The sequence below is a fragment of the Trichechus manatus genome, unplaced genomic scaffold (genome assembly GCF_000243295.1).
Source record: "Trichechus manatus latirostris isolate Lorelei unplaced genomic scaffold, TriManLat1.0 scaffold00083, whole genome shotgun sequence".
NCBI lineage: Eukaryota > Metazoa > Chordata > Mammalia > Sirenia > Trichechidae > Trichechus > Trichechus manatus.
The window spans coordinates 9,075,270-9,083,292 of record NW_004444019.1 but is presented as its reverse complement, the minus strand read 5'-3'; positions in this window follow the sequence as shown (position 1 = coordinate 9,083,292).

The window sequence follows — 8,023 nt, the reverse complement described above, 5'->3', positions numbered from 1 at the left end:
TTGCTGTCAAGTCAATTCTGATTCATAGCTACCCTATAGGACAGAGTAGAACTGTCTCATAGAGTTTCCAAGGAGCAGCAGGTGGATTCGAACTGCTAACCTTTAGCAGAGCTCTTAACCACTGCACCACGAGGGCCCCTAGAAGCCTTAAGGATGGATAATATTCCTCCACAGAAAGCATGTAGATAAAAAGAAGAGGCCCAATGACAAAACTCTAGGCATTGCCAGCTAAATAAGGACTGGACAGAAAAGGGTGAACTATTGAAAAGAGAGGTAAAGTATGGCCAGAAAGTGAACCAGAAGCCATGGGAGGAGAAGGGAGGTTTCTGACAAGTAAGGGTGTTCTGTGTTTCTATAACGCTCTCAAATCCCGTAAGATATAAGTCACTAATATGCTTTCAAAATACATATGTAAAATCACTCATAATATGAATTTTGGAATAGGAATATATCTACCTTTGTAAGGCTCTCTCTAACATTAACTGTAAGTCATTAGAAATCTGTAAGTCATAAGAAAGTTATTTAGAAAATTTCTGAACTTAGATGTAAACAACCTGTAAGTTCACTTTGACCTGGCATGCTGTGATACAAGAAAAAATAACATAAATCTAAACAACCTCCCTAATCTCTAACCTTGAAGAAAAGATGCGTTACCCGGGTACTGTCTAGCCCTGCAGAAAAGACATAACGTACTACTCTTTCACGTAACACTGGCCCTTGTCCTGTGGAACTGAGGTGACAAATTCATATATAAACCCTAAATTTCTGCTCAGTGTCTGAGAGAAGGCAGAGCAGGAACTGAGATTCTGTCCGCCGCCGCCACCAACCTTGGACCCTAACTATGAGGGACCTCCACCAGTTTAAGCAGTGGTTAAGCCTCCCTCCCAAGACCTCTCCTTAAAGGTAAAAGCTGGAAATCTAAAGATTAAAACTCTAACTTTTAAATTAACATTGTAATTGTTAATTGTGATTCTCCAGTTGTAAATGAACGTTATGAAGTCTTACATGTGTGCCTTGCCATGACTACCTTGCAATAAATGAGTTTATGTGTGACAAACCTACCTGTTAATTTTCTAATATTTCTAAAATCCTACATAACAAAGGGTAAACATCAATGCCAACTGCTCCAGAAAAGTCCATTATTTCAGTTTTACACGACATGCAGCCCATCAATTATGAGTTTGTACAGTTCATTCTTTTCATTCATAACTGACTTTAGCCCAGGATTAGGAGAAGAGAAATCATCTGGAGGCATCCCAAGCACTGAGATTGTCTGGGGATTTCAGTGAACTATGAGGGATGGGTGGGAGTGGTCAGTAGGATAAAAGCAGAAAATGTAGGCACTAAGGATAGGAAGTACTGCTAGAGTTGACTCTAAGGTGAAAGTAAAGAAAGTGTCTGTCCAAAGTGTTTGTGGGCACTACAGTGGAAGTCAGCATAACTGGACTAAACCAAAGCTAAGAAGTTTCCTGAATACAATCAAATATTTTGAGAGAGAGAGTTGCAGGGATAGGGGGTCTGGGAACCATGCTTTCAGGGGACATCTAGGTCAATTGGCATAACAAAGCTTATTAAGAAAATGTTCTGCATCCTACTTTGGTGAGTGGCATCTGGGGTCTTAAAAGCTTGCAAGCAGCCATCTAAGATGCATCAGTTGGTCCCCACCACTTGGAGTAAAGGAGAACAAAGAACACCAAAGACACAAGGAAAGTATTAGCCCAAGAGACAGAATGGGCCACATAAACCAGAGACTTCATCAGCCTGAGACCAGAAGAACTAGATGGTGCCCGGCTACCACCAAGGAACGTCCTGATAGGGAACACAACAGAGAGTCCCTGATAGAGCAGTAGAAGGATGGGGTGCAGAACTTAAATTCTAGTAAGAAGACCAAACTTAATGGTCCGACTGAGATTGGAGGTGCCCCAGAAAGCATGGCCCCTGGACTCTCTATCAGCCCAGAACTAAAACAATTTCTGAGGCCCACTCTTCAGACAGGGATTGGACTGGACTGTGGGACATAAAGTGATACTCGTGAAGAATGTGCCTCTTAGTCAAGTAGATACAAGAGACCAAAGGGGCAGCTTCTCTCCAGAGGTGAGATGGGAAGGCAGAGAGAGTTAGGAGCTGGTTGAATGCTCACGGGGAATAAGGGACGGAAAGGAGGAGTGTGCTGTCGCAGAATGGGGTGAGCAATTAGGGTCTCATAACAGTGTATATAAAAAAAAAATTTGTGTGGGAGACTAACTTGAAATGTAAACTTCATTTAATTACAACAATAAAAAATATTTAAAAAGTGCGTGTGGGATGTTGAAGTAAGAGCAGCCAAATGATTATAGGTTCCTCTGGGGCCAGAGATGATTTGATGTGGTTAGGAAATGGATGCTGACAGCTATAAAAGGAAGTACCTAGTGACAGCTCTCAGAGGAACTTGTACCTATGAGGTCTAGGATATCAAGGTGTCTTTTGGAACCCTGGTGATGCAGTGGTTAAGAGTTTGAGTGCTAACCAAAAGGTCAACAGTTCAAATCCACCAGCTGCTCCTTGGAAACCCTATGTGCTCTGTCATACAGGGTCGCTATGAGTTAGAATTGACTCGACAGAAATGGGTTTGGTATGGATGCTTGGTGGAGCAATGGTTAAGCGCTGGGTTGCTAACTGGAAGGTCAGTGGTTTGAACCCACCAGTAGCTCTGTGGGAGAAAAGACCTGGCAATCTGCTTCCATAAAGATTACAGCCTAGAAAACCCTATAGGACAGTTCTACTCTGTCCTATAGGTTGCTATGAGTCAGAATCAACTTGACAGCTCACAACAATAATAATATTATTATTGTAAGAGTCCCTGGGTGGTGCAAATGGTTAATGTGCACTCAGCTACTACCTAAAAAGTGGGCGGTTCGAGTTCACCCAGAGGTGCCTTGGAAGAAAGACCTGGCAATCTACTTCCAAAAAATCAGCCATACTGGCCTAAAGCAGACTGGAGAAACCCCGAGAGTATGGCCCTCAGACACCCTTTCAGCTCAGTGGTGAAGTCATTTCCAAGGTTCACTGCTCAGCCGGGGAGTGGACAGCCCCATAAAACCAAATGGGACTAATGAGGCACAGCAGTCCAGGGACAAGGGCCAGAAGGCAGAAGGGGACAGGAAAGCTGGTGATAGGGAACCCAAGGTTGAGTAAGGTTAGTGTTGATGTGTTGTGAGGTTGTTAACCATTGTCATAGGGCAACATGTGTACTAACTGTTAAATGAGAAACTATTTTGTTCTGTAAGCCTTCATCTAAAGTGAGAATAGCAGCACAATTGGAAGCGCGTAGTCGATGTCACTAAACTGTGCATGTAGAAATTTTTGAAATGGTGTATCTTTGGCTATGTGTATTTTCACCAAAAAAAAGGTTGAGAAAGGAGAGGGTTGACATGTTGTGGGGTTGTTAACGAATGTCATAAAACAATATGTGTACTACTGTTTCATGAGAAACTATTTGTTCTGTAAGCGTTCACCTGAAGTACAATTAAAAAAAATAAAAGTAAATTCAAAAAAAAAATCAGTCATAAAAACCCTATGGAACACAGTTCTACTCTGACACACATGGGTTCGCCATGAGTCAGAATTGACTCCATGGCAACTGTTTGTTTTTGTTTTTGTTTTTTAAGGAGACCTGTTGGGTGGGGAGTGAACTTAAAGCTCTGTTTCTGCAGATTCTTAGAGCAGTAACGTCTTTTTCAATTCTAAAAATTCTGTTTCCAGTTGAGTAAAAAGATGAGAAACAGGTTTAAAGAGTTTGACCACAATGGAGCCAGTATCCCACAATGACATAAGAAAAGGGGGAGTGAAGGGAAAACAACATGGTTGGAGTGAAATGGACAAGTGTGAGCCACTATGAGGGTGTGGGTGGGACGGCAGGAGGTAGTGTTAAGAGCACTAAGTATGGACAGTAGAGATAACAGGAGTAATAATATTAATAACCACTGCTTTTTAAACTCCCCCCACCCCCGCTTCAAGTTAATCATTCTGACAACAACTTTTGAGGTAAATCTTATTATTCTCATTTTTCATATGAAGAAACCATCAGAAAGTATGGGCTAGATTATGTAGCAATAACAAATAGCACCAAAATCTTAAATGGCTTCAAACAATTGAAGTTTATTTCTAGGTTTTGCTACATGTGCACTGGGTTGATAGGGGTTCTGCCTATCATGGTGCACACACTCAGGAACCAGCCTGATAGCGCTTCCATCTGTCAGGGGAAAGGAAAGGTGACTCTCTTAAAGGCTTCTACCTAGAAATGACACATGTCCACTTCCATTTTCAATCTGTTGGCCAAAGCAAGTGCATGTCCCCTCCTAACTTCAAGGGGATCGGAAGTGCAATCCTATCATGTACATAGAAGGAGGAAAAATGGAAATATTACTGAACAGCACAGAAACTGTGGCTCAGAGATGTTAGGTACATTGTTGAAAGTTGTCCAGATATTAAGTAGCTTAACTGGCATCATAGGTTTGGTTTTTTTGGCTCTAAGGCCTTGCTCTTTTCATGTGCTCTGCTATTCCCCAAAGGAGCCTTACTGGTGCAGTGGTTAAAGTGTTCAGCTGCTAACCAAAAGGTTGACGGTTTGAACCCACCAGCCACTCTGCGGGAGAAAGATGTGAGTGTCTGCTTCTGTAAAGATTTACAGCCTTGGAAACCCTGTGGGGGAGTTCTACTCTGTCCTATACAATCTCCGTAAGTTGCAATTGATTCAACAGCAGTGGGTTAGGTTTTGTTTTGTTTTGGCTACCCCTGGGATGGAAAACAGAGCGGAACAAGTTAGATCTAGCAATGTCAAGAGTTAAAAAGAGGCCAAGTGTGTTGAGTCAAGAGGAACACAAAGATGTATAAACAACCACAACATGCAAACCCACCAAGAAAGGAAATGCAGGAAAGACCCCAGATTTTATTTTTGTTTTGTTTTTAAAAGGACAACCAGGGAATGTTAGTATGTTTGTGGTTCCCAAAACTCTGCCCAACTGGTGTGTGGAACACTCTTTTAATTTGTGAACTCCCCTCAGTGTGGAGAGAGTGAGGTCTCTTGAAAATGTGTGACTTCCACACACTTCTTCCCCACCCTCCTTCAGAAGTGAGATATCTCATTTCCAAACATATGTTATTGAGTAAATACCTATTACATAAGCACCCACAATATCCTAGTGCTCAATGTAGGAAAAAGTATGTAATTTCCAATTTCTCAAGTCCTCATCTTTTTACCCCCAGTGCAGAGAAACTGAAATTTTCTTAGTGGTCATTTGGGTATTCAGTGGCCCCCGTCACAAAAAGAGTGATGCGAGAAGCCAGAAGAGCTTGTCCAACCCATGCAGTCCTGTATTGGAGACAGGAAAACCAACCTACATGTGTATCTGAAGGCAGATGCCTGATAGAACCACATAAGTATAGCCAGTCCTCAAGTCTGGGCTTCGAGAACTCTAGTCTTCATTCTTTTGTGCATTTTGTTTAAGCAGAATCAAACAACAATAAGAAAATTTTCCAAACTTGCCTCTTTCTGTTACCTCTACATTCCCAACCCCACTAAGTCTTTCGGCAAGAGAGGTGAGTGCTCCCTCCATTCATTTATTCATCCATTCAGTAATATATTTTTGAGTTACTTCTATGTTTCAGGCACTGTGCTAGATACTAGGGATAAAAAAATTAGTGGACAAAACAGTTATAACTTTATCCCTCACTCCTATAGTAATTTATTGTCTGTATGTCAAGTTCTCTCACTGTTTCCTTGTTACAGACCTAGAGTCCCAACCAACAGTACACGTGGCAGGCCCTTAATAAATGTTTATTGAATGAATAAATGAGTGAATGAGCTCGAAGGTTGGAGCTTGTATGCAAAAATGTAGTTTCTAGAAGCAAAATTCAGAAACATAAAATTTTAAGCAATTTTTTAAAAGGGGAACTTAATGTACTCAATCTCTGTTTACATCACTCCTAATTCACTGCCAATCTTGGTCAAGTTACCTGTTAGTGTTTTTCTCTTTTTCTCACTTAATATTAGATTTCACAGAAGTCTTTGCATCTCAGTCTAGAAACATAAATTCTAAGTAATTATGCAATCAATTTCAAATTTAAAACAACAATAGCAACAACAACAAAACTGACCTGGGATGAGCTCTAATCAGGTACACTGTGTTTCCACAAATTTGCTCTTGGCAGTAATTTAACTCAGCCAAGCCCCGTTATTTGAGGGAAGGCTCACAGAGAAGTGAATAAAGGCAATTTCATTCTGCTTTAGGCAGGAGACATAAAACACGAGATGAAAGATACATTTTCTACCTTTTTGACAGTGTAGTGGACATTTGTTGTTTTTGCCTACACAAAATCCAGGCCACACACTTCTTCCAGTAGCAGTGTCCCAGTTTTACTTTGGGGAGCTATCCCCCTCCCTCCCCTACTGAATACAGTTTTGAGGGTGGATTGCCAACCAAGGTCTCCATACCTCCGCTGGGCATGTGGCTAAATTAGGCGATTCAGACACTTTTCTCTTGGAAATTAAGCTTGAGAGGAGTAACAAAAAGACAGAAACAGCTGGAGATAATTCGCCCCTAAGGACGTTTACTCATCTTTTTGATCCTGCTCCCTTGATCCCCATAGCTGTTCTAGCTTCTGTCCTTTCTGAAGAAAGGCTCTTTAACTTCCTTTAGATTCTCTGACTACCCCAATGAGCCTTTCAAATGTATTCCTCTTTTGCTTGTTAGATGTAAAAAGTCAAACTAAAACATATTTATGTAAAATTTTTTAATTTTTTTTTAGATAATTTATTTTATTTTGTTGTCACTGCTGAGAATATATACAGCAGAACATACACCAATTCAACAACTTCTACAGGTACAATTCAGCGACATTGACTACATTCCTCAAGTTGTGCAACCATTCTTACCCTCCTTTTTGGAATTGTTCCTCTTCCATTAACATAAACTCACTGATCCCCAAGTTTCCTATCTACTCTTTTGAGTTGCTGTTGTCAGTCTGATCCCATATAGGCAGTTCTTTAAAAGAACACAATACAAAAAAAAAAAAAAACCAAACTCATTGCCATCCAGTCAATTCCGACTCATAGCGACGCTATAGGACGGAGTAGAACTGCCGCCAAAGAGTTTCCAAGGCTATAAATCTTTCTGGAAGCTGACTGCCACATCTTTCTCCCTCAGAGTGCCTGGTGGGTTCCAACTGCCAACCTTTCAGTTAACAACCAAGCGCTTTAACCACTGCACCACCAGAGCCCCTTAAATGAGCAATGTTGGCTTAAAGCCTTGTTAGCCTGGTCAAAACTTTTCCAGAACATTGCTGCAATCCAAACTCTTCCGACCCAATCCTCCTTCTTGCCCATCTCTTTCACAGGTAGTACACCTGCACTACAGTGTGAAGGCTCCCTCATGCTCTCCAGCTTCCTCCCCTTTATTCTTCACAGGCGTTTCCTTTCATATATAGCTTTCATATCTAATCCTGTCTTGGCATCTGATGTTTGAAGAACTTGAACTTAACACAGCCTATCCCAAGAGTAATAGGAAGCTATCAGTGTGTTTTAAACTCTGGACTGACATGATCAGATTTATGTTTTGAGAAAAAAAAAATTCCTGGCAGCAGTGTAGAGAACAGATTGGATGTAGGCAAGAGTGGATTCAGGGAGAGCAGTTAGGCATCTTTGGCAGTAGTCCAGATGAGATGATGGTGGTGGGAATAGGGTGGTGGCTGTGGAGATGACAAGAAGTGGATGGATTTGGAAGGTGTTACCCAAAACCAAACCCACTGCCGTCAAGTCAATTCTGACTCATAGCAAACTTATAGGGTTTCCAAGGCTGTACATTTTTGTGGAAGCGGACTGCCACATCTTTCTCCCATGGAAAGGCTGGTGGGTTTGAATTGCCGACCTCTTGATTAGCAGCTGACCTCTTTAACCACTGCTCCTTTGGGAGGTATTGGGAAGGTAAAATCAGTAAGAACTTGTAATAGACTTATAGAGGCAGTGAGGGAGAAGGAGGTATTAAGA